This window comes from Hipposideros armiger, unplaced genomic scaffold, assembly GCF_001890085.2.
Source record: "Hipposideros armiger isolate ML-2016 unplaced genomic scaffold, ASM189008v1 scaffold_161, whole genome shotgun sequence".
Classification (NCBI taxonomy): domain Eukaryota; kingdom Metazoa; phylum Chordata; class Mammalia; order Chiroptera; family Hipposideridae; genus Hipposideros; species Hipposideros armiger.
This window is the reverse complement of record NW_017731511.1, coordinates 2,061,212-2,085,295: the sequence shown is the minus strand read 5'-3', so window position 1 is coordinate 2,085,295 and position 24,084 is coordinate 2,061,212. Positions and strand designations below refer to the sequence as shown.

At 38.5% G+C, this 24,084-nt stretch overlaps 1 protein-coding gene across 7 annotated transcripts in view; it reads left to right on the top strand.

Annotated features, from left to right (window-relative positions):
• SGMS1 (sphingomyelin synthase 1) overlaps window positions 1–24,084 on the top strand; it is a 268,383-nt gene that overhangs the window by 132,141 nt on the left and 112,158 nt on the right. For 5 of the 7 annotated variants that reach the window (XM_019651501.1, XM_019651504.1, XM_019651498.1 and 2 more), the window contains one exon: window positions 21,696–21,776. The gene's annotated coding sequence lies outside the window, so the exon portion shown is untranslated. Of the gene's footprint in view, window positions 1–9,391; window positions 9,467–21,237; window positions 21,257–21,695; window positions 21,777–24,084 lie in introns of those variants that run through there. The other 2 variants (XM_019651506.1, XM_019651507.1) reach the window with 2 other exon arrangements.

The following is a 24,084-nucleotide window of genomic DNA, read 5'->3' as shown; positions in this document are numbered from 1 at the left end:
TTAGCTGCACACTTACTAAGACTATATTATGATCAGAAATTTTAAAATTAATATTTGAAGGGCCTTAGAGAAGTTTATTAATTATTATTTTTTGAGTAGCTGTGTTTGGAAGTTTTAATTTTGCAAAATGTATTATCATGACAGATCTTCACATTTCATCATGAAAAAATGGCTGTTTTAAAAATATTGTAATTTTTACTTTGAATTGGCATTGATGGAAATAGTTCCTAAGGAGGAATATGGTATGCATCCCATGTTATAAATATTTTCAGGCTCTTAAATTATTTAATTTAAAGCATTTAGTATTATTTTTGCTCAAAATTTGAAAACATAGACTTTTCCTAGTGTTTTCTTATCACAGTTGTATTTTTCATGCAATGCACTTTTGAAAATTATATCAATGATATATTTAATAAATTGAGTACATTTAGGTTGACAAGGGATGTTCAATAATTTAAAGGAATTCTTAAAAACTTTAGTAAAATGAAGAAAGCTTTCTTGATGTTATAACTCTTTTTCTCTTTTTTATGCAGGGGTTTTTAATCTTGGGGCACTCTTGATAATTTTTTTTTATGTCACATTCAAAGATGTGTTGGGTATTTTTGTTTTGACTGTATATATTTATTTCTACCTACCTTAATTTGAGAAGGAAACCATAATGAAAAACAAAGATTTATAAGTAATATAGTAGCTCATTTATAGAATAACTATTTTTAGAATCTTTTATAGAAGTAATAGCTCATTTATGGAATCTTTTTCTTCCAAAATGTTTTGTGGAAAAATGTTCATTATTAATGTATCCACTTACAAACTCACACACAGTCAGAATATTGTCAAGAAAAAGATTTGAAGGCATGATTATTGTCCTGACTTTCTCACATTCTATTGCTTTTCTGTCAAAGTGAATAATCAAAGTAAAATGAAACTGACTTAGTTGTCATTTCATTGATTGGGCCCTGTGTGGGGTTAGTAGCCAGAGGGTAAAGAACACATAAATAACATCCATCTGTAATCCAGAATCTGTTGTCAAACACAGTCCTCTCTTACACTTGGTTTTCTGTAAAGGAATGCATACATTTCTTATTATTATAGTAGCCTAGAATGACCTCACGCTCATGGATTTATAGCAGTTATTTCTCTTTTCACTCTTTTGCTACTGAATCGGCGCTAACGTTGTTCTCATTATTTAAAAAAAAATATTAAGGGTTTCAGATAGTCTCTTCTGTAAAGATAATGTCTACTCTTTATTGAGTGCCTTTTATGTCCTAAGGTCTTTGTTTACATGCAGAGACCTTCATGAGCTACCTTCACTCCACAAATTTTCCGTGTAACCTTTATGTTCTAGGCCCTTTTTTAGCTACTTAAGGCAGTGAACAGCAACAACAAAAACAAACCTCAAACCCACACGTTGGAGCTTATAGCCTAGTGGGAGAAAGAGGATAAATGCAACGAATAAGTAAAATACATGTATGTGAGATAATGATCAGGGTTGTGGCAAAAAATAAAGCAGAGAAGTGGATGGAAGCCTGAGTATGAGTAGGGTGTGTGTGTGTGTGTGTGTGTGTGTGTNGTGTGTGTGTGTGTGTGTGTGTGTGTGTGTGTGTGTGTGTGTGTGTGTGTGTGTGTGTGTGTGTGTATTGAATTTGCTGTAATACAAAGTAGGGAGGTCAGGGAAGGCCTCAGTGACAAGCTAACATTCAAGGAAGGACATGAAGAAGGGGAGGGAATGCTTTAAGTCTGCTATATCTGGGAAGAACATTCCAATCAAGACAGCAAATACCAAGGCCCAGATACAAATCCAATCAGCCTTGTCCAAGGCGACACAGTTCCTAAGCACAGGATCGCTGCTTCAGACCCAGATCCGTCAAAGTCAAAGCCCAAACTTTCTCCGCTACCCTGGGCAATTCTGAAAGGAAATTTCTGTTCATCTTAGAAAGTGTTCCAGCTCCTAGCTAAATGTATTAGACATTGTGAGCACTGATGATTTAACCGTGTCTGCTCTTAAGCAAAAGGAATAGATATGTAGGTAGGTAGACAGATAGATTAGTTTTCTCTGCTCAGCTAGTGGAACCTCAGCATTATAATCTCTTTCCTCAAGTCCCTCAGGATGGTTAAGAGACAACTTTTAGGGAATTGCCCTTTCTGCTTTTTCTTTTCTTTCTTTAATTTTTAAAAATATTTTTATTATTTTGCTTTTAAAATCCCCCTGTTCTTGTTTTATTTGTGAGATCCCAAGAGTACATGCCTAACTGTGTAGAATTGGACACAAGCGGTACCTTAGAAGGAGTGTATGACAGTAACAGATGGGACAGTTTTTTCTCTGTTCTGTTAAGAGACATTGCCGCTTTTGCTGTTGTGTGTGTGGAGCCTGTGGAAAGGTAATTCACTAAGTGTCATTTTTAAGTCTGAATAATGAAACATTAAATTGGCAGCAAAGGAAGGTAACAGCCCACATGGGCTGTGAACCCAAAACCTTAGCTGCTGGGGAATGACCTTGTACTGAGCACCTCTTCCCCATTCCTCTCACATTCCCTCCATGAGGGATGGCAGATGACCAATTACTACTGTCTGCTGCACTGGCCAGCTGAATTCTGGGATACCTGCCATGATTTGAGTCCGTAGGTGCTGCTTTTCTTTCTTGGTCAGAATGGAGAAACAGTTTTTAAAATTCTTTTTCGATAAAATATTTGTCAACCAATGTGCTGTTTATGGTATTATGACTTTGATATTAACCACTCTTAAATAACCATGACACTCATTCTTAGACCTGACCAAAGTGATTTGCTATTCGGTTTTCTAGTCAGACTCACTGAATTTCAATGGCAGGAAGAATGTAGCTTAACGTAACTATTACAGTTTTCTCCCTCTTGGAACCAGTGTGTGAGAATGACTGAAAAGTTAGTACGCAGGCTGAAAGTTTTGAAAGTAGACTAAGTAGACTAATCATTTTCCCTTGCGTGGGCCATTCATTCCTTTTTTGTATAAGAAAAGGTTTAAGTATATTAAAGCATATAAAAAGTGTAAGATTGCACTGAATTGATGCAGGGACATTCAAGGGAAACACTCTTGTCCTAAAGATGTTTGCATATTCCAAGTGAATTTTAAGTGCTACCATTTGTATAAACATTTGATAAACATGGAGGGGTTACTTGTAGATGTGGATTTGAAAGAAAGAGAGGCATTCAGGATTTCTTCAAAGATTCAGATCTGAGCTGCCGGTAAGTTAGAGTTATCATTTACTGAGATGGGGGAAAGTGCAGGAAGAAAATGTTGTGGGGACTCAAGTATTTATTAGTTAAAATAAATACCTGTTAGATAACCTAAGTGGGAATAGTGAGTAGGCAGTTGGCTATCTGAAGCTGGAGTTCAAGGGAGGTCAGCCCAGGGTTATCTGTTTAATTGAGAATTGTCCTAGAAGAGATGGTATTTAAAACAATGGGATTGGATGAGATCACCTAAAATGGTTCTCAAAGCAGTAGGGACCCATGGGGGTCCTTGGACTTTTTAGGGGGTCTGCTGAGCTGAAACTTTGTGTGATAATACTAAAACCTGTTTTCCAGAGGTTACATGTGACATCACAGCAGACTGAGTGCAGACATAGATATGGGAATCCTCCTTTCTATTAAGCTAGATAGTAAAGAGATTTTCAAAAATGTAAGTACTCTTCTTACTAAATATATGTATTTTTTTTGTTTTGGAAAATATAGTTTTCATTAAAATATGTTATTTGTGTTGATATGTGGTGGCTTTACTGTTGCTTTCAGATGAATTAATATTTAAAACTTTTCTCAGTTTTCTAATACAGTAATTAGCTATAGATACAACCCTCATCAACAACAACTTTTGGCGTTTCCTTAGTCATTTTTAAAAGTGTAAAGGGGTCCTGAGACCAAAACATTTGAGAATTGCTGACCTAGAGACAGTGAGTGATCATAGGGAAGAGATCTGAGGACTGAATGGACATTTGGGCACTTGCAGAGATGCAGAGTTGCCCACAGAGGAGAGGGAGAAGGAGATGGACAGTCAGGAGCGGGCGGTGTTCTGGGGGGCCAAATTGAAGTGAGAGGTCAGCAGCGTGGCATGCTGTTGACAGATCGTGTTAAAGAGAACTGAGACCTGGCCGTTGGCTTTAGCGAGTGTTGAAGGTCGCTGTTGATTTTGAAATGGATAGTTTCAGTAGAGAACAGGCTCAGGAGAGAATAAAAGGGAAGGAATCTGTATCACGATTCGATTCCTGAGAGTGAGAATTGACCCAGCCGTTTTCTTCATTTTGAGGCATAAGTAGCTTGACTAGCCTTCAGCTTCACTTACATAGGACAGTCACGTCAGCAGTGAGGTCAGAATATATATTTAATATATTGGCTTATATTAAAGTTCACTGGTCCTTTTTCACTACTTTGTCCAATCTGCTATTAATCTAATCCAATGTGGGTTTTTAAAAATTTTTATATTGCAGTTTTCAGTTCTAGAATTTCCTTTGGTTCCTTTTTTTTACAGCTTCTGTATTTCTCCTGAAATTTTCCATTTCTTTACCCATTATATCTTTCTCTGTAGGCTCTTTAATATATTTAGTATTCATATTTTAAAGTCCTTCTTTAAAGTTCTTGTGGGTAAGAAGTACAAGACATAGTTGCCCGATCCCCTTTGCTGTGGGTGGGATGCTTTTCTTTAAAAAGGTGTACGTGTTATTTTTCCTTGAGCTAAGAAACATGGTTATATGGAGTTAGTTACTAAATAAGTTGTTCTTTCTTAAAATTATTATGTCCTTCTAAAGGAATAACTGAATTTATTATATTTACTTCTTACATATTCACCAATATTAAATGTTACGGTTTTAGAGGCAATATGAAGTGACATATTTTCCTCAAGTGAGGTCTTTGCCATTATATATTTAAAAACATTTATTTAACATCAATTGTTTATGGATATCTCTTCCACCGGACTAGAACTCTTTAACAGTAGGGTATAAGTTTTTCATTTTCATTTCCCTAGTGACTATTGTTTTACCTAGAATATAGTAGGAATTTAATAAATACTTTAGAATGAGTAAGATAGTAGAACATTTGGATTTATGTATTATAGTTTATTTTTTGAGTCCTTTCCCCATTGTGTTGTTAAAAGTAACCTTTAAATTATTAATGGGATGGGGCCGGCCGAGTGGCGCGATGGTTAAGAACTCGCTTGGGATGCCAGAGGGCCCCGGTTCGGATCCCACATATGAGGGCCAGTGACACTGCCCTCTACAGCTAAGATGCTGAACAACAGCTCAACCTGGAGCTGGGCTGCCGTGAGTCGCCGGCGACGGCGTGGGCTGCAGTTCCTGTGGCAGTGGGTTGCCATGGGCTACCGTGTGTGGCCAGCAGCCAGCGTGAACAGCCAGCAGCCGCAGTGAGCGGCCGTCCAGAAGCCGGCGACTGATCTGCCTCGCCAGAGAAGAGCGCAATGATGGTGCCAACTTGGGCCAGTGAAGCAACATCCTCCACAACTAGATTGAAGAACAAAACGACAGCAACTTGTCTGTTCCCCTTTCCCCAATTCCCCAGCACTGTTCCCATCCCCCCAATTCCCCAATAAAAAAATCTTAAAAAAAAAAAAAGAATTCCCTTTAAAAAAAAAATTATTAATGGGATGAATAAAATTAGATAAAACCAAAAGGACAGATTAATTTTAATTCCTCTAGGTTAGAAAAAATATTCAAAGAGTATTTTCATAGGAAGCAGATAATAGTTATTTTTCCTTTGCTTTGATTGGGTATATATTTCAAAAAATGGCATGAACTAAAAACACACATCTTCTGTTTTTGAGGCTTTTAGAACTTGTCTCCCAAAGTAGTAAGAAGAGAAATAGTTTTGATCTGAGAAATTTGTGAGCCATCTTTTAATTTGGGTATACTTTACATACTATACAATGTACGTATTTTAAGTGAACAGTTGAGTGAACTAACATCTTTCTCAAGATATAGAATATTTCCATCACCCAGAAAATTCTCTGGTGCCATTTCCAGTCAGTTGTCCCACCTCAGCGATAAATGGTAATGTGATTTCTATTGATAGAGCTTAGTTTTGCCTCTTTTAGAACTTCATGTATATAGTTTATACAGTCATGTGTCTGACTTCCTTTGCTTCACTTGTTGGTGTTTTTGAGATTCATACTTGGTGTTACATGTATCAGTAGGTGTCTTTCTTTATGTTTCTGAGTAGTATTCCATTGTATGAATTTATTCACCTATCGATGGACATTTGGGTGAGTTATAATTTTTGGCTATTATGAATATAACTACTGTGAACATTATTATACAAGTCAGTCTCTTTGTGGAACATGTTTTCATTTATTTTGGGTATACACTTAGAAGTGCATCACTGGATGAGTGTATGTTCAATTTTATAAAAAGTTGTCAAACATTTTCCTAAAGGGGTTACATAATTAAATGTGAGCACCAGCAATGCATGAGGTGCTCCAATATGCTCCAAGCCTTTGCCAACACTTGCTGGTGTCAGTCTTTTCAATATCTGCATTCTAGTGGGGTTGTAATGTGTTAACTGAGATTTCCTTGATGATAATGATGTTGAAAAAGTTTTCATATACATACTTATTGGCCATTCATGTATCTTCCTTTATAAGTATCTAGTCAAATCTTTTGATATTTTAAAAATTGGATTGTGTAACTTTTTCATTCTTGACTTCTTCTGCTTTCTAATTTTTGAATTATAATCAGTAGTTCTTTATGTATTCTAGATACAAATCCTTTGTCAGATGTATGAATTGTGAATATTTTCCCGTTGGTGGTTGCCTTTTCATTTTCTTAACTGTGTCTTTCAAAAAGAAGGTTTTAATTTTCATGAAGTCCAATTTATCAGTTTTTTCTTTTATTCATAGTGCTTTGCCTACCTCATGGTCACAAAGATTTTCTCCCATGTTTTCCTGCTTTATAGGTTTAGCTTTTATAATAGTTAGTTCTATATGAGGTCAGGATTCAGTCTTCTTTCGATACAGGTATCTATTTGTTCATGCCCAGTGTATTGAAAAGACTATCCTAACACCCATTTAATTATCTTGGCACCTTGGTCAAAAAAAAAAAAATCAGTTGAACGTTTATGTGTACGTCTGTTTCAAGCCTTTGTTCTACTTCATGTTCTAGTCATCTGTTCTTCCGCCAATACTGTATTTTGTTGAGGATTTTTTTGTATATATGTGCATCTATGTGATACAGATCTGTAGTTTCCTTTTATTGTCTTTGTCTGGATTTTACTGAGGCCATGTTGGTATATCCTTTTCTACCTGTTTATCTGTGTCTTTGTATTTAAAATGCATCTGTTGTAGGTAGTAAATGGTTGGGTATTGCTTTTTTATGTCTTCTAACAGTCTCTGCCTTTTAATTGCAATGTTTGGTCTATTTACAATAATTATTTATATGGTTGGTTTTAGATCGACCTTTTTGTTGTTTCCTATTTATTCCATCCTTTAGACTTTTTTGGGGATGAGGGGTGGATCCTGTATCTTTTTTTCTCCCTTCTTGTTTAACTGAATATATTTTAATACTGCATTTTAATTTCTCTGTTAAGTTTTCAGCTATGCCTCTTTACATTATTGTTTTTGTAGTTTCTCTGCAGATCAATTTTCACCCTTAATAAAAAGGCTTTTTTGAATTAATATTTTACTATATTGTGTAAAAATGTAAGAAACCTACAATATGGTTTCATTTGCCACTCCCCATCCATTGCTTTGTTGTCTTCATGTATTTTATATCTATACATGTGTGTTACCAACTATACAATGCAGCATTATACTTTTAATACAGTATATATCAAGTACATGTAAAGTATGTCTATACACACAGTTAATACTTAATACAGTGTATCTAATGCTATGTCTTAAAGAAATTAAGAGAGATAATCTTTCATGTTTATCTACACATTTACTATTTCCAATGTTCTTCATTCCTTTTTGTAGATTAAATTTTATATCTGGCATCACTTCTCTTCAGCTTGAAGAACTTTTTTTTTAGCATTTCTTGCAGTGTAGGTCTATTGGCAACAGATTCAGTTTTTATTTATATGAAGCTTCTTTATATTTCCTTTATTTTTGAAAGATATTTTTGTCGTATGTAGAATTCTAGGTTAACAGTTTTTTTTTTTCTTTCAGCTTTTTAAAGATGTTGTTTATCGTCTTGTGGCCTTCTGTTTTTATGAGATGTCTGCCATCATTCTTATTATTATTCTCACATGTATGATACGTCTTTTCTTGCTATTTCTAATATTATTTTTGTTGTTGTTATCTTTGGTTGTCATGGTTAGTCTGAAGTTTCATTATGGTTAACTGAGTTCCCTGCTTTGGTGTATGGCTGTTTTTTGTTCAGTTTTGAAAATTTCTGGCTTGTGTTTCTTTATGTGTGTTTTTCTGCTCCATTCTTTCTAACTGTCCTTTAACATGTAAATTTGATCACTTGATACTGCCTGATAGGTAACTGAGGCTCCTTATAAAACATTGTTTTTCTCTCTGGCGTCAGTCTGTATTTTTTATATTGACATATATTAAAATTCACCAATCCTTTTTCACTATTTTGTCCCATCTGCTATTAATCTAATGTAATATAGGTTTTTAAAAAATTTTACATTATAGTTTTCAGTTCTAGAATTTCCTTTGGTTCCTTTTTTTACAGTTTCTATATTTCTCCTGAAATTTTCTATTTCTTTACCCATTATATCTTTCCCTGTAGATTCTTAAATATATTTAGTATTCATATTTTAAAGTCCTTGTCTTCTAATTTCATTTTCTGGGTTATTTGTACTCCTATTTCTGTGGATTGATTTATCTTGGACTATGGAGTTACATTTTTCCATTTACCTCACATATCTATGAATTTTTAATTGTATGGACATTGTGGATGCTACATTGTAAAGACTTGTGATTCTGTTATGTTCCCCTGAGGAGAGTGTGTTTTCTTCAAACAGTTAAAATAATGGCTAATCAGCTTGAATATTATGTAGGCTCATTTTTATGTGTTGGTATTTCCATTTTGTCTCTGTTTCCCAGGAAGCATCCTCTAGTCAGGATAAATTGTCTTTATTCCTTAAGCCATGGTGCTTATGTCATTTCAAAGGAAAGTCTGAGGCCTTTAGCAGGCCCCTGAAACCTGGCATGTCTTGAGCTTTAAACTCCTCAGAGGTGGGCAGCTGTTGGAATCCGGCAGCTTTCTAAAAGCTTTTTAACTATTGTTTTTTTGTTTCCCCCCCCCTCCCCAACCCCACCCCCTCAGGGCCCTTGTAGTCTTGTAGTTCTTAGTTTAGCTAACAAGTGTGGAATTTATTTGCAAATTTGGGACTTCACCCTCCATGACTTCCTCATTTGGGGGATTTTTCTTCCTCAATTTTGAGCTACCCTGAGAGACCCATTTTATGACCAACATCATAAGTTTGCTGCTTGCGTTCCATCTGCTGTGGCACAGGCTTGGGTGTGCCCTTATGGGGTAAGCTGTATAACTAAAATATCATTCAGTGTAGATCCTTTCTTTTAAGGGTTGTATGTAGATTGTCCACTTTCTGCCTGCTTTTGATTGTTTTCTAGTGCCCTCAATGTTGATTTTTATATTTGTTTGCAGTTCATAAGTGTTATTGCACGGAGGGCAACTCTGTTATCAGAAAGCCAATCTCTTAAATAATTTGTTTTGTGTGGTTTATTTCAGATCTTTGTAAAGAGGTGTCAAATTTTATTTTCATTTGGAGCTTAAAAATATCTACGTCATGTATAATTGATGAAATTGTTGTTATTGGCCAATAGAGCATTATTGAAACACAAGACAGCACTTATGAAATACTGAGTATTTATGAAAAGAAATGTAAGGTATTAAAGCACATTCTAAGATTGGAAATTTGGTAATCGCTCTAATTTAGGCATAGGCTGATGTTAGAAAACCACATGAATTGAAATTTAACATACTTAGGTATATATATTTAAAGACTCCAGTGTAGGTACTGGAAGTAAATTTCAAGCAGCTACTTCAGCATTCCTAGTGTCTGGCTGCCAATTTCTGACCTATATAAATAACCTTTAAAGGACGAGCTCTCACTTTTGAAGTTTCTTATCTGCCCCTAATTCATTTTAGTCACTACAATTGGCTAGATAAGTTAGTGCAGGTCTCAGAGTCCACGACCAGAGAGAAATTAGGCCAACTTAAAATATGTCATGGTCCAAAGTAAAAATTTAGTGAGAAACTGAAATTAACACCCTCAGCATTGGTACTATTGTGCTTTTGTCTGCTGATGTTCACCATGGTAAAAGGTATCATCATTGTGATATTGTTAGGAATGGGTGAACATTTAAGGAGGTCAGGAACATTTCCTTTTTATGCTGTCAGCAAAGCTATGTTAAATAATTACAGCATTGCCCCGTTTCACATTTTCCCCATGTGTAATGTTTCTCTTAAACAGCTTTGAAGCATGGCCTAATGAGCAGAGATTTTTATTTGAAATAACTTTAAAAAACTCATTTAAAAAATATCTGGACATTGTGTGAAAAGAAGAAAATACTGATAAATAAAAAGGAAGTAAATTAAGTTAACCCAAATAACTCCCCACCTTGGCGGGGAGGAGGGGGACAGAGGCATATATTTTTTTTTTTTAGTGAATTTTGTTTGTTTTAATTTGTAAAAATGGATCTTATGATATGTATTTTATAATGCACTTTTCTCTCACTTAGTTCAAACAGTTCCATGTGTGAATGTTTGTACTTCTGTATATGCTGCTTGTATTTATTTAAACAAAAAGAAACTGTGCAGATACATGTTTTAAATCTATCTAGCTAAATATCTTTGAATATGCTAGGGCTTAGGAAAGTGAAAATTTTATTATTAACTGAAACCATATTTGCTTTTTTTAACTGATAAGCCTGAGAAACTTCTCTGTGGTTTTTACTTTCACAAACTCAGGAATGGGTGACCTGCTCTCAATCTGTTTCAGGGGAGAGGCAATTTACTCACTGGTTTTTTGACATAGTCTTGTCTCTTTAGTTTTATCATATTGTATATCGTATAGGCTGGGAAAGCCCCAAAGTGGCTCTGCAAAATGATGCTTTGCTAATCATCACCAGCTATTTACTTACTTACTCGGTGCAGAGTGCCATTTTGAAATGCCAAAGCCTTCTATTTAATCCAACTCTCATAGTTATTTCCAAAGTTTATAGTCTAGCTGGGAAGCAGATCTTCAACGAGGAAGGAATTATAGGTATACTGAGAGTAACGAAGAAGCTCGGTGTCATATGAGTATATGACAGGTGTCTTGACCTGATCTGGGATGTTTGAGAAAAAGCTTCTTGGAGGAAAAGATGTTTAAATTGATACCTAGGGCCGGCCGAGTGGTGCGTTGGTTAAGAGCTGGCTTGGGACGCCAGAGGGCTCTGGTTAGGATCCCACATAAGAGGGCCAGTGACACTGCCCTCTACAGCTAAGATGCTGAACAACAGCTCAAGCTGCAGCTGGGCTGCCTTGAGTCTCTGGCGTTGGCGTAGGCTGTAGCCCCTGTGGCAGTGGGGTGCCATGGGCTACCGTGTGTAGCCAGCAGCCAGCGTGAGCGGCCAGCAGCCGCAGTGAGCCGTCCTCCACAACTAGACTGAAGAACAAAAGGACAGCAACTTGTCTGTTCCCCTTCCCCCAATTCCCCAATAAAAATCTTAAAAAAAAATAAAAAAATTGATAACTAAATGAGGAGTTAGAGCTGGATAGGAAAATGGGACAGGAAAAGTCAGGGGGAGTTTTCCAGGGAGAGAAACTGTCAGAGATGGAAGCCAGGATTCATTCAGCTGCCTCTGTTCAGGGCAGTTTTCTTTTGTAGTTACTTTTGGAACATCGGGGTGATTTTTCCCCCCCCATCATCATCCCTGTAAAATATGTGATAAGACTGGGTTTAACAGTTGTATGAGTCATAATCAACACAATACCTTACAGATTGGGTCTTTGAATGTTAATAACTTTGGATGAACCAAGACTGAACAAATGCATCAATTCAGTCTCTTAATCCAAAGGCCATGCTGAGCCCCCACAGACTAGGTGCTTGTGGCAGTGGCACCCCACGTGGTACTTGCTGCCGTCTGAATGGTTATGTTGTCCCTAGATTTTCTATGGCGGCTGTAGCATCTTTCCCTTTGCTTCTTTAGCATGTCATCAGTTCCTGTGGAGGCCGGGTGACCATCTAGGCCAGGGGTTAGCAAGCTACCTCTGGCAGGCCAAATCTGGCCCGAGACCTGTTTTCATGAACACAGTTTTATTGGCATACAATCATGTCCATTGATTTGCATGTTATGTGTGGCTGCTTTGGCACTCTAATGGCAGACAGAGTTAAATAGTTGCAAAAAAAAAATCATAGTTGCAAAAAAAAAAAATCATATGCCCTGCAAATGACTGTTGGGTCCTTCACAGGAAACGTTTGCTAAGCACTGGTTTATGCATAATACATAACCACATGCCCCACCTAATTTATCTATTCGGTTGGTGTTTCTTCTGATATTTTCCACAGCCAGTCTGCTGTTTGTCATCTCTGTTGTCTGGGTTTTTTTTTTTCTTTCTTCTCTGCTTTCTTCCCAGTTATTGCAGGCTGTGCTAGTAAATAAGTCAGGCTGACACATCACATTCTATCACACTGCATCACTGTCAGCCTTTGTTTTCAGCTCTTCTCCCCTTAAATTTTGATCACTGTACGTTCTCAGAGGCTTTTCCCATTACTTCTCACTTCCTTGTGGCCTAGAGGAGAAAAAGCACTAACTTTGGCTCCAACAGAAGACCTGTGTTTAAAGTTGAGCCCTGCCACGTAGAACGTAAGTCAACTCAGGCAGGTCACTGTCCCCTGAAACTCAGCTTCTTTTTCTGAAAAGGGGGCGAGTGCCGTAGCTGCCATATCTACATCAGGAGCCGTGTAAGGCTCAAGGCATGTAAATACCAGTGGATCGGTCATTTGTTCTTTTCTATAAATCCGATGGTGCTAGATGCCTGACTTCCTTCACTTACATGCATTTGTGAAAAAGCCAATTTTGCTTTTAAATGTATTGTGGAATAAATGTGTTTTGGTTTTTACTTTGAAAGTTTTGCTCAGGTACACTAAGGAAACTATTCTTATTAAGTACAGTTTGAATAAGAAAGCACGAAACTTGAATTATCTGCATTAAAATATCTCTATAGCAAAAAACTCAATATTACTGAATGAAAGCCCTTTTAAATATATATTTCAAACCAGAAGCACTACATTTTGAGAGTAAAGGAAAGATCAAATGATAAGTCTAGATATTAAAGACATTTTTATTCCTGTATGACAGAGTTGTTGGTAGTATTTTTGTCACTGTACTTTCTATTGTAGAGGCATCATGCAAGGTGATGATAATATATACTATTGAAATACCTTGCCCATTTGTGAAAATAATGCAGTTACTGATGCTAAGGAATTTCCCACTACATTAAATTAAGGTACCACAGTAGAAAAGGTTACCTGTGTGGATTTTATGTATTTGGAGAGGAGATGGTGCTTTTAGGCCCCACAGAGAAGAAAGCAGAGGAATAGCCTTGTCTCTTGAACCCACTTGACAGTGATTCAGAGGAGTAGGTTTACCAGGGACCCGCTCTGCAGAGACCTCATTGAACTGTGTTATGTTCTTGCATCCTTTTGAGGTTGGATTTTTCTTTTTTGTAGAAGAAATATTTACCTTCTTCACAAAGTTCCTGCCACCCATTTAGGTTTTAAAACCTATTTGTGGCAGGGCTTGGGAGGATGGACATTTGAATAACACCCTTCTTTCTTACCCCATTTTGGGACCAGTGGATAGACCAATGGGAGTTAGACATACTGAGGTTTATTAGCTATAAAGCTGAGCAGAGGATTGCGGCCAACTGGGCTTTCTGGTGTTTCGTGCGCGCGTGAGACCATTTTGCCACTTGTAGTGAGGAAGGGAGCCGACTGGGATCCCCCTCACCTGTGGGCAGGTTAGCTCTGGAAAGGGAGGAAACCAGGAGAGTCTGGGGCACGTTGTTCAGGCCCTTCTCCCAAACTCACCATGGAGAAGGAAGAATGGGCTGTTAGGCTAATGGTGAGTCCTCCAAACGACTAGAGGAGGCAGGGGGAGGGGAGGTTTCCCGCTAAGGCTTTGTGAACGGATGTGATGCATGACTGACTGTGCCTGTTTTCTCAGGAACTCCACTCAGTCTCCCCTTCTGTAAAACTAGGGTAATAATAGTCATGTGCCTCATAGTGCTGTTGTCAAGATTAAATGAATGTAAGTAACGTAAAACATTTAGAAAAGAGCCCAGCATGTGGTAAGCAGTTTGTCTGTTTTTACTTTTAGTAATATTAGTATTACTAGCATTACATAACAATGCTACGTCAAAGCATTCAGATGCATTTAAAACACGGAGAGGTTTAATAATATCTTAGTGATGGTAATACCCTTAGAGGCTTAAATTAAGTTCATGTTGAATAGAGGAAGCTACTGGCTACATGAGAGAAAATAAGCCCCGATTTCTTTTTGATTTGTTTTAAACATATTTATTCTTGGTACTGAGAGAAAGATTAGGAAGGACAATGTTGGGTGAAAGACCACTTTCTTTTTTTACAAAAAAATGCTTTTAGGCTGCTGAGAGATTTTCGTAACAGGGATTCTGGAGGGATATGACCTGGGGGCGGTTAACCCCTTCATTTGATAACTCTCATTGCTGTCTTCCGGGCAGTATCATTACACAGAAAAACAAGTTGCTATTTATTTTAAGTATGGAAGTTTCTAGGCGATAAGAGAACTCCAGTCTGCATTCTTAATAGCCTACCAAAACACATACTGGAAATCTCCATCTCTGGAGTATTTGCTTCTTTAGATATGGTTTCATTTGCTGAAAATATTAATAAGCACTATTTGTTTATGTGCAGACAGACTTCTCATGTATAGCACCTACTACAATGCTTTGGGATATAGGTACCCGGGAAATATCTGTGGAATGAATCAGTGAATTTAGAGTAGGGATATACAAAGCAATGGAATAGATACACGTGCATAAGTGTTTGTTCTGGGCCTCTTTTGATTTTCTTCCCTACTTAACATTCCTTTAAAAAAAAAAAAGCAAATCATTCATAAGAAAAGGCAGCCTATTTTACAGGCATCTCAGTTTACTTAGAAAACACTGTGCATTGCTTTATTTAATATGAATGTTTATGCAGTATTATTTTTTCCTCTTACTATACTTAGTATTTACAAGTAGGAGCTTTATAGTGTCATGGAAAGTTAGTTCCAATTTTTTTCCTTAGAGAATATTTAATACTGGTGATGTTGTTCTTTCTGGCGTTGAAGCTGAAGTTGGTACAGTTGAGTATAAAGAAGCCTGAGAAACAGGAGGCCCAGGTTGTACTGCTGACAGAGACTGAACAGTTCACTGAAAGTCTTTGGGTCTATGTGTCATCCTCTGTCAACTGAAAGGCTGGGACTAGAAGATTCCATAATGAGGATTTTCCAGCTTTCAAATGATGTGCTTGTCGGATTTCTGCTTGTAGCAAGATGGCCTATTGCGGTAAAAGGTCTCTGGCTCAGTGGTTAGCCTTAGCTGTATAGTCTACTTGGGAATTGTTACCTGGATTAATTTATAGAAGCCATTGGTACTTGCTCAGGAGATTTAAGAATATATGTGTTTGGTTTTTAAAGATCCCATGTTAGCAAAATTTAGATGGAACTTTGGATGTTTTAATTCTGTTCTTAAAACAACTAATACAGAAAGTCTCCAACTTACCTCTCCAGACATGGGTCCTATAAAGTTAAGTCTGATACATAACTTATGTTAACATTACTTTATGATGGGTAGGGTCATAGTATAGCTCATATGATGGTCAAAATCATTTTGTTATTTTAAATGTGTCAGTTTTGGGCATGTGAAATAGCTTTTGCAAGCCAGCCAGGGAACCTGATCACCATTTATAAGATTGGTATTTCCTGGATAAGCATGTGCTATTATGTCCTCTGAATGCAGAGAATGGGGTGAGAGGACCTGTCTGGCAAGAGGGGAAATCGAGGGCCTGCAGCAGAGCTCGCTGAATAGGAGAACTCGTGCCAGTGTGAGGGCAGGATCACTCTCCCAGGTCCTGGCCTTGGGGCCTTCCTCTTCCTTACCCTCCTCTCTCAGGACATGCGGCTGCACCAGGGACTCGTACCTCATTTCACTTCTGTATTAGTTATCTATAGCTACATAACAACATCACCACAAACTTAGCGGCTTAATCAGCACACAAACTGTCTCACAGTTTCAGCAGGTCAGGAACCTATCTGGTCATGATTTAGCTAGGTACTCTATCAGGCTGCAGTCAAGTGTCAGCTAGGCTACTGTCTTATCTGAAGCTCGACTGGGGAAGGATTTGCTTCTAAGCTCATGTGATCGATTGTTGGCAATTTCCTGTGGGCTCTCGGCCTGAGGGCCTCACTTCTTGTTAACTGTCAGCTGGAGGCTGCCCTCATGTGGCTTCTTCAAAGCCAGCAAGGGACAGAATCTTACAGCAGCATGGACATTGCAATATTATGTGATACAACCTCATGGATTCCATCATTTTTACCTTATTCTATTGGTTACAAGCAAATCCCAGGCCTCACCTCCACTCAAGGGGCGGGGATTACACAGGCATGGATAATAAGAGACAGGGGTCCTTGGGGCATTTTAGAGTCTGAAACATTTAAGGCTGCCCAGGAATGGGGCTTCTGTTTGTCCTCACTCTCCTCTCTGTGCATTCTCCTACTTCACCAGGCACATGTTTCCCATCCTTTCTGTCTTCTTCCCTCCTTCTGACCTGCAGAGAATTCAGTAATCCGGGGTGGCTTTTCCTCCTCTTTTTGGCTGTAGGAATGCAAGGAAAAGGTCTCAGGAAACTCTGCCTTGTAAGCAACTCTCATGCTACAGGGGCCCTCCCTTCACGGCTGGTATTTTGAGTGTGTGACACGTGTTTCTTAATCAACATTTGGCTTATAGAAAGGACCTAAGTAGGGCCTTCTCAGCTTTTGTGTCTTCTGGTCACTGTTGTCTTTAAGCAGACACTGAATTCCCAAAACTAGCTCACTTTCCCAGTGCCATCCTTTTAGGATATCTTGTTATGATTGTGTTTTTAGATTGTAATTTAGAGATGTGGGCAATAGTCTTTGGCCCCATTAACTGCTCTTTGTGTTAGTCACCTTGGGTGTTTCCTGCCTTTCTCTGGCCTGTCCTAGTCTTCATCAGCCTTCAGTTACTGCTCTTCCTCTGTGCTGAGGAGACAGTGTCGTTTAGTGATGAAGAACAAGCACTGAAGCCAGACTGCCTGGGTTTGAATCCCGGCTCTGCCATTTATTAGTTGAGTCATCTCAAGCAAGAGATTCCGTTTTGTTTTTCCATAGCTGGTAATAACATTTCTGAGTTTTCCACTGGCCAAGAAACTGCTGCCACTCTCACTTTGTTCCAAAGATTTATGCACAGATATAGGAACAATGTGTGCTTTATTACAAAATGAAACTTTACTCCAAGCCATTTTCTGGTCTCCTGGTGAAATGAACTGGAACATATCTGAGCTTATGAAAATAACTTTTTTTTGTTGACGTCACTGTCACCCTGGTACTGGCTTTGCCTCCTGATGGTGAGGAGAGTGTACGTCTTCCAATAGCAACGACATTTAATGAATACTTACAGTTTGCCATGATTATTAAACTGTTGGCAGACATTATGTCTTTTAACCCATATAGCAACATTAAGCTGTGGTAGTGCTATTATTCCCATTCTATAGATAAAGAAACTGAGGCTTAGAGAAATTAAACAGCATTCTCAAGGTCTTCAGGGAAGTGTGGGGGATGCAGTTCTGTGTAACCACAAAGCATATACATTTAATGACCACAGGGCACTGTCTCCCGTAAAGAAAGCCCAAGCCCCTCTTAGTGAACTAACTCCTTGGGGAAAAAGAGGCTAAAAACCCAAAACATGGGTACAAGAGTTTCTATCCACTTCTGCAACCTTGGTGCAAATGTCATTCTGTGGCCTCTTAGCTCTCAAATGCTCTTGGTTTTGATGCCTACCAGCCTCCTTCCACCTCAGGGGAGCAGGCCTGGGCTCAGCCTAGAGGAGAGAGCATACATTTGGAAAGGAGGGTATTCTTTTTAGCCAGGTCTTCGTGCGACTTTTGAAGAATCTCAACATTGTATATAACGCATGATTAAGAAGTATTGGGCTTTTAACAATTCCAGCCAGGACTTACACATTCAGGCTATTCTCTTTAAATGCATCAGCAAAATTAATTGCTCATATTCCAGTGATGCTGCCATTGCACAGCATTCTTTTTAGAAAAAAAAAGATTGTATTGGGTAATTGGGGAAGGGAACAGCACTGAGGAATTGGGGAAGGGAGCATTGCTTTTTTCCAGGACCCATCAGCTCCAAGTCAAGTTGTTCTCTTTCAATCTTAGTTGTGGAGGGAGCAGCTCAGCTACAAGTCCACTCACTGTTTTCAATCTAGTTGTCGAGGGCATAGCCCACCATCCCATGCGGGAATTGAACTGGCAACCTTGTTAATAGCATGTGCTCTTACCAACAGAGCTATCTGGCTGCCCGACGGCAGCTCGCGGCCTCTCAGCTCAAGGTGCCATGTTCAACCTTAGTTGCCCGGCGTGTGCAGCCCACCATCCCATGCGGGAGTTGAACTGGCAACCTTGTTAAGAGCACGCACTCTAACCAACTGAGCCACCTGGCTTCCCATTGGCAGCTCAGCGGCAGCTCAGCTCGGGCGCAGCTCACTGGCCCACGTGGGAATTGAACCGGCGACGCTGTTAAGCTCTCACTCTAACCAGCTGCGCCACCCGGCCTGCCCTGCACTGCATTCTTTTAAATGAACTTCATCTCAACCACCTTATAACCCCTTTTCTACTCCCCGCCCCCCCCCCCGGGTACTTAGCACAGTGTCTTCTGCCAAATGGTTAGTTCATGAAAGTCGGTTGTTGAAGTCATTTGTAATTCTTTGGACTAACCATAGTGGTGGCAAATGACCATCTTTGAGGATGAATTTGATTCCTTGAACCTATTAAAATACTTTCCACTGTAGCAAATGAAGTGGTTTTTGTTCAGAAGTCAGGAGTGACTAAACTGTAACGAGACAGATTTTCTTGTGGGCATTGCACTCTGATTTTGAAGTTAAGAGTGCTCAGCTTATTCTGAGCAATTCGCAACATCAGGGTGAGTCCCAACGAGGATGACTTACGAGTCAAGGAACACGTTTCTTAGAAAGTTCTGTTGACAACTTGGTGTTACTTCACTTGTGTGTCTTTTTTTTCTTGAAAACACAGCTGAGAAATCCATATTACAGATGAGGCTGTAATGCAAGGTCAGCCTGGGCGGTAGGCTGCCCGCCGTTCTCAGTGTGGCCTTCATTACCCACAGAGGCCTGCTTGGCAGTCAGTAGAGTGTACACCAGGAGAATTAGCCCTGGTAGAAAAGATTCATTCCTTCCTTTAAGAATTTAACATCAAAGCAAGAAACTCAGTACTGATATGAAGAATGCTAACGAATGCGTAGCTACAGCTTCCTGTTTGCACATTAGTAAAGGCTAGCAACTAAGATGGGGATTTTTACTTAACACTCCATTCAGGACAACGTAGAAGTTTCATGTAGCTGTCAAAAGTATGATTTGAACCCCTCTCCCAAATATTCACATAGGAAAAGAGTGTGAGTTTAATGGACTATATGCCATAATTGCAATTGTTACCATGAATTTAATAGGCTGTCATACTTGGACTAGTAAACATAATCATTGCAATTATATTTTGGTAACATATGCTATGGTGGGTACCGTAATGCATGATCTCTAATCTATGTACCTGCTCTCCGGGTGTGTATTATTGTCCTTATTGTACAGACCGGGAAACTGAGGCTGAGAAGGATTAAATCACCTGACAGAGATCACACTGCTGTTCAATAGTAGAGGTGGGGGCCAAGCCTATGTATTATAAACCTGTAACAAACCTGCATTTCCCATCACTATTAAAGGCTTCCATGCCAAGTGACCAGGCATATAAAGCTATGGCTAGCTCGTGAGCACGTTCCTTTCAGTGTTGAGTATAATCTCCAAGTCTGACTCTGCAGTCCTTCCTGCTGTTTTTATTGATGTTGACAAATTCTTTGTTACTAGGAAGTTGTCTGAATTTATGGGGTGATTGTTTTATCCTCTCCCTTCTTTATGTCACACACACACACACACACACACACACACACCCTAACGGTTTAAATAACTTGAGGTTCTGTCTGTTCTATAACTAAGGTGACACTATCTCTCATGGTACCTCAGTGTATGGAGCCACTTTACAATTATTATTCAACTCTCTGAGTGACTTAACACGGAGGCTTCAAGTGAGTAAAGTGAACAGGTTCCTATTTCTAAGTGTTGTCTACTTGGAGCCATATGTTCTTCATATAAAATGAGCAGTAGTTACATTCTGCCTGTTAGAAGTGGGGTGTTTTCATGTAGTGCTCTTCTGTGAAGAAAAAGAAAGTAGAACTTTCGATCCCTAGGTTGTAGTCCCTATAATGTTATGAAATTTAAAAACAAAAGTAAAATACCTTTTTACTCTGAATGACATCCTCTTGGAAAAAGGCAGGCACTTTGCTGGGCATATTCAATTATTCCATGAATTATATGAACCTCCCTTGTTTGAACTGGACATACAGAGAAGGTAAAAAATCTGATCATTGGGCATTGGGGGACCCAGGTGCTGGGATAATGTCCTTATTGGATCAAAGCATGCTTGACTTTGACAGATTATATCTTTCATTTTATTTAATCCTCACAACCACACAGTATGTTTGAGGGCATTTGATCCTGTTTCAGAAATGAAGAAATTAAGGCTGGGAAAAGATTAATGGATTTCCCTAAGGCCAAATGGCCAGTAAGTGGTAGGACTTTGAATAAAGGTGTTATCTGTGCATTGCCCTTTGGTGGCTTAGGCTGCCTAATTAATTATTCACCTTTCCTATCTGTAAGTTTTAAACAATTTGAGAAATACAGCAAGGACTGAAATGGGAATCAGCATAGATATAGCTTAATTACTGATAAAGTAGGATTAGAGAACTCACAAGTGTTGGTTACTTCCTTCTCTGAAACTAAAACATACATTGGACCTTAGCAACCGTAACCTAGTCATACAGTGACGGCTGGAGAGAAACTGGAACCAAGTGCTGGCTGGCCCTCTCAGAAGCAGGCAGACCTTGTGCTGCTTACTGCGTGGAAGGAAGTCAGCCGGCTCCAAGTGTGAGAGCTGGAGGGAGACCCTTGATGCCAGGCACAGTGCTAAGCCAGTGCTTTTTCTAGTCTTCCCAGGCAAATGAGTCGCTCACTTGTGTGGAGAAGGAAGGAGAGGGTTGGGGAGGAGACAAAGTGGGTTACTCTAATACTGTCCCCTCCCAGGAAACAGACTAAAAGTCTTTTCCTGAAAACATAAGGGTGGGTATTTTAAGAGTTCTCCATCCCAAACCGCAAAGGTAGAAATACCTCTTGCTAAACATTTTTTTTTTCTCTTGTGGTGATCTTCTGTGTTGTTATTCTCTCCTTCCTTTTTTATTTTGGAGGGAAAGGAAGAGATGACTGTATTTTTCTGTGTTTGGGGTCTAAAGAAAGGAAAAGACTAATGTAGAAACCAAGAAATGGTCTTTATGAAGCATGTAACTAATCAGATTCTTTCTCATGACAGGTGATGCGAATGTACTGGAACAATGGGAGAAGCCAGTAACTTATAGGAAGCCAAGATGACAAGAATTTTTTTAAATAATCAGTAAGTAAAATTCTGTTAGCCCTTTGGAATTCTTTTGAGTACCAGGTGAATTTTCTATAAGAAGCCATGATGAAAGAAAAGCACAATCCAATAACTTAAAAGTCTAAAGGAGAAATTTAAAAGTAAATATCCTAAATACTTCAAAAAATGTATCTTAACATTTGAGAAATTATTCTTTCTTGGTAGGGTATTTCAGTTGGGTACCTCAGTTTGGTGGATAGAGCATAAGTATTTAAAGGACTCAACAAGAATCCCTTTTATGTTAAACTTGGAATAGTCCTTCTCAAATTGGTTCCGTGGGCTTCATTCTTACCCACATTTTGTGGGTACATTTTGGAAGTAGATAAAAATAAACTTGGTGAATATGAATAAAACTGAGCTCATTTTCTAAACCTTTTCCATACCCCTCTTTGTGTGTGTCATTTTTATACACTAGAGGCCATTACTATTTGCTAATTATCAATTACATGTGGTTGATTTTGGTTTCATTATGATAATAATAATGTTAGCAGGTTGAGTAGCCTAGTGGAAAGAGCATACATGTTTGAGTCAGACATTTGTAAGCCTGACTCTTGCTCTTGTGCTTGTAGTAGTTAGCCTTTGAACCTCAGCTGACTAATCTGTGTATTGGATTTGATAATACCGCTATGAAACGAAAGACTGTGTGGCTAGCACTTTGCGCTATGACTGATATATTATGGGGCCAAAATAGAGTGGTTACTTTATTATTACTCAGAATATTAGTCAGCTCAACTTCCTTAGTTACTCTCAGGCAGTGGTGGGTTAAGAGTTGGCCCTGCCGGAAGAAGGAGGTTGTAGCGTTTGCCCATTCCTGTGGTGTAAATACTTCTACCATGGTTGATTTTAGACTACCAACAAGTCACCACAAGCCGACTTGGGAAGTAATGTGCAGGAACACACCATTATGGAGTTCACTACCCAGCCAGATTAAAAAGTTGCAGATAATATCAAGGGCATAGATAATAGTAAATAGGAAGTGATGAATTTTGAGTATTTATTATCTTTGTTTTTATATCATTTATTTTAATTGTATGTTTATATAATTTAACTTTTAATGATGGCTGTGTTTAACAGCTGGCTTGCCAAAAATCCTGAGACTATGACAGTTGACTCTAGTTGGGCTGGTATAATCTGGCTTCTACACGCCACTGATTGTATGTTTCCTGCTGGAAAGACATTTCTAAGCCACAATTCTTCAATTATCTGTCTCAGCCCTGGTGGTAAGACTTTGGTTGGCTTGATAAGAGCAAGATTTGGTTTTGAATACTTGCTTGTCAACCCAGGTTGTCATGCTTGCATAGCTTCTGGAATTGAAGATAAGTGCTGAGACCAATTTAGAATTTAAACCTATTTTCTTGAGTGTGACTGGAGCTCTCAAGTTGTTTACTCAGTTTATAACCAGCCCCTGGAACCCCTCACCTTTTCTGGCTGTTGAATGACAATGCTCGGAGATGAGTCAGACTGTTCACTGCCTTTCGAACTTCCTTCTCTGTACACCCTCTCATGTCTTCATTTCCTCAGGTAGTGACACTGCAAGGACTAGTAGCCAGGGTTCCTCTTGACTAGCTACGGCATGTAGCTTTGCTTTTGATTCAGGAATTAAGTTTTAATAAAAGTGAATTGTCTCTAGAGAAAGAGAGAAACCAAACCAAACCAAACCGAACCAAACCTGGGCAGTTAAAGTTCATGTGGGTTTCATTAAAATCTTAGGGAATAAAATGGAGGGATGAAAAGAAACTGAACCAGATATCTCAGTGTTTCTTCTAGAAAGCAGTGTCTTCAGTTTTCTAACTTGCCCTTTAGAAGGGAACAATTGAAGCCTGAAATTGCTAAGTAACAGCTAAGATTGTGGTAGTTGTTTTTATTTTAAATCTCACCCACCTAATTTCAAAACACATTCTTATTAAACCTTAAAAAATTGCCTTGGGTATTTCAAAACATTCGTTTGTGTCAATTCCCTGAATCAGAATTATGTAATCTTAAAACATTTATTTGCCGTATTTCATCCTAACACAATAGGTATTTATAGTTCCCACTGAGTCAGGGACGGACTTGGATTATTGCAAAAGTAATTCTTGTCCGTTTCAAGCAGAAGCGTGTGGATAGAAATCTGAGAGACTTGCCTCTGGATTAGGAAATATTGACCTCTGTCTTAAATTGAATAAGGGTATCTTTGGTAACTTTGAAAGCAAACATGGGTATAATAATTAACAGAGAAATATCACTACAGGTAAAATATTCTGATTTATAATTTCTCTCTCTAGAGTAGACTTTATGCTATATCTGA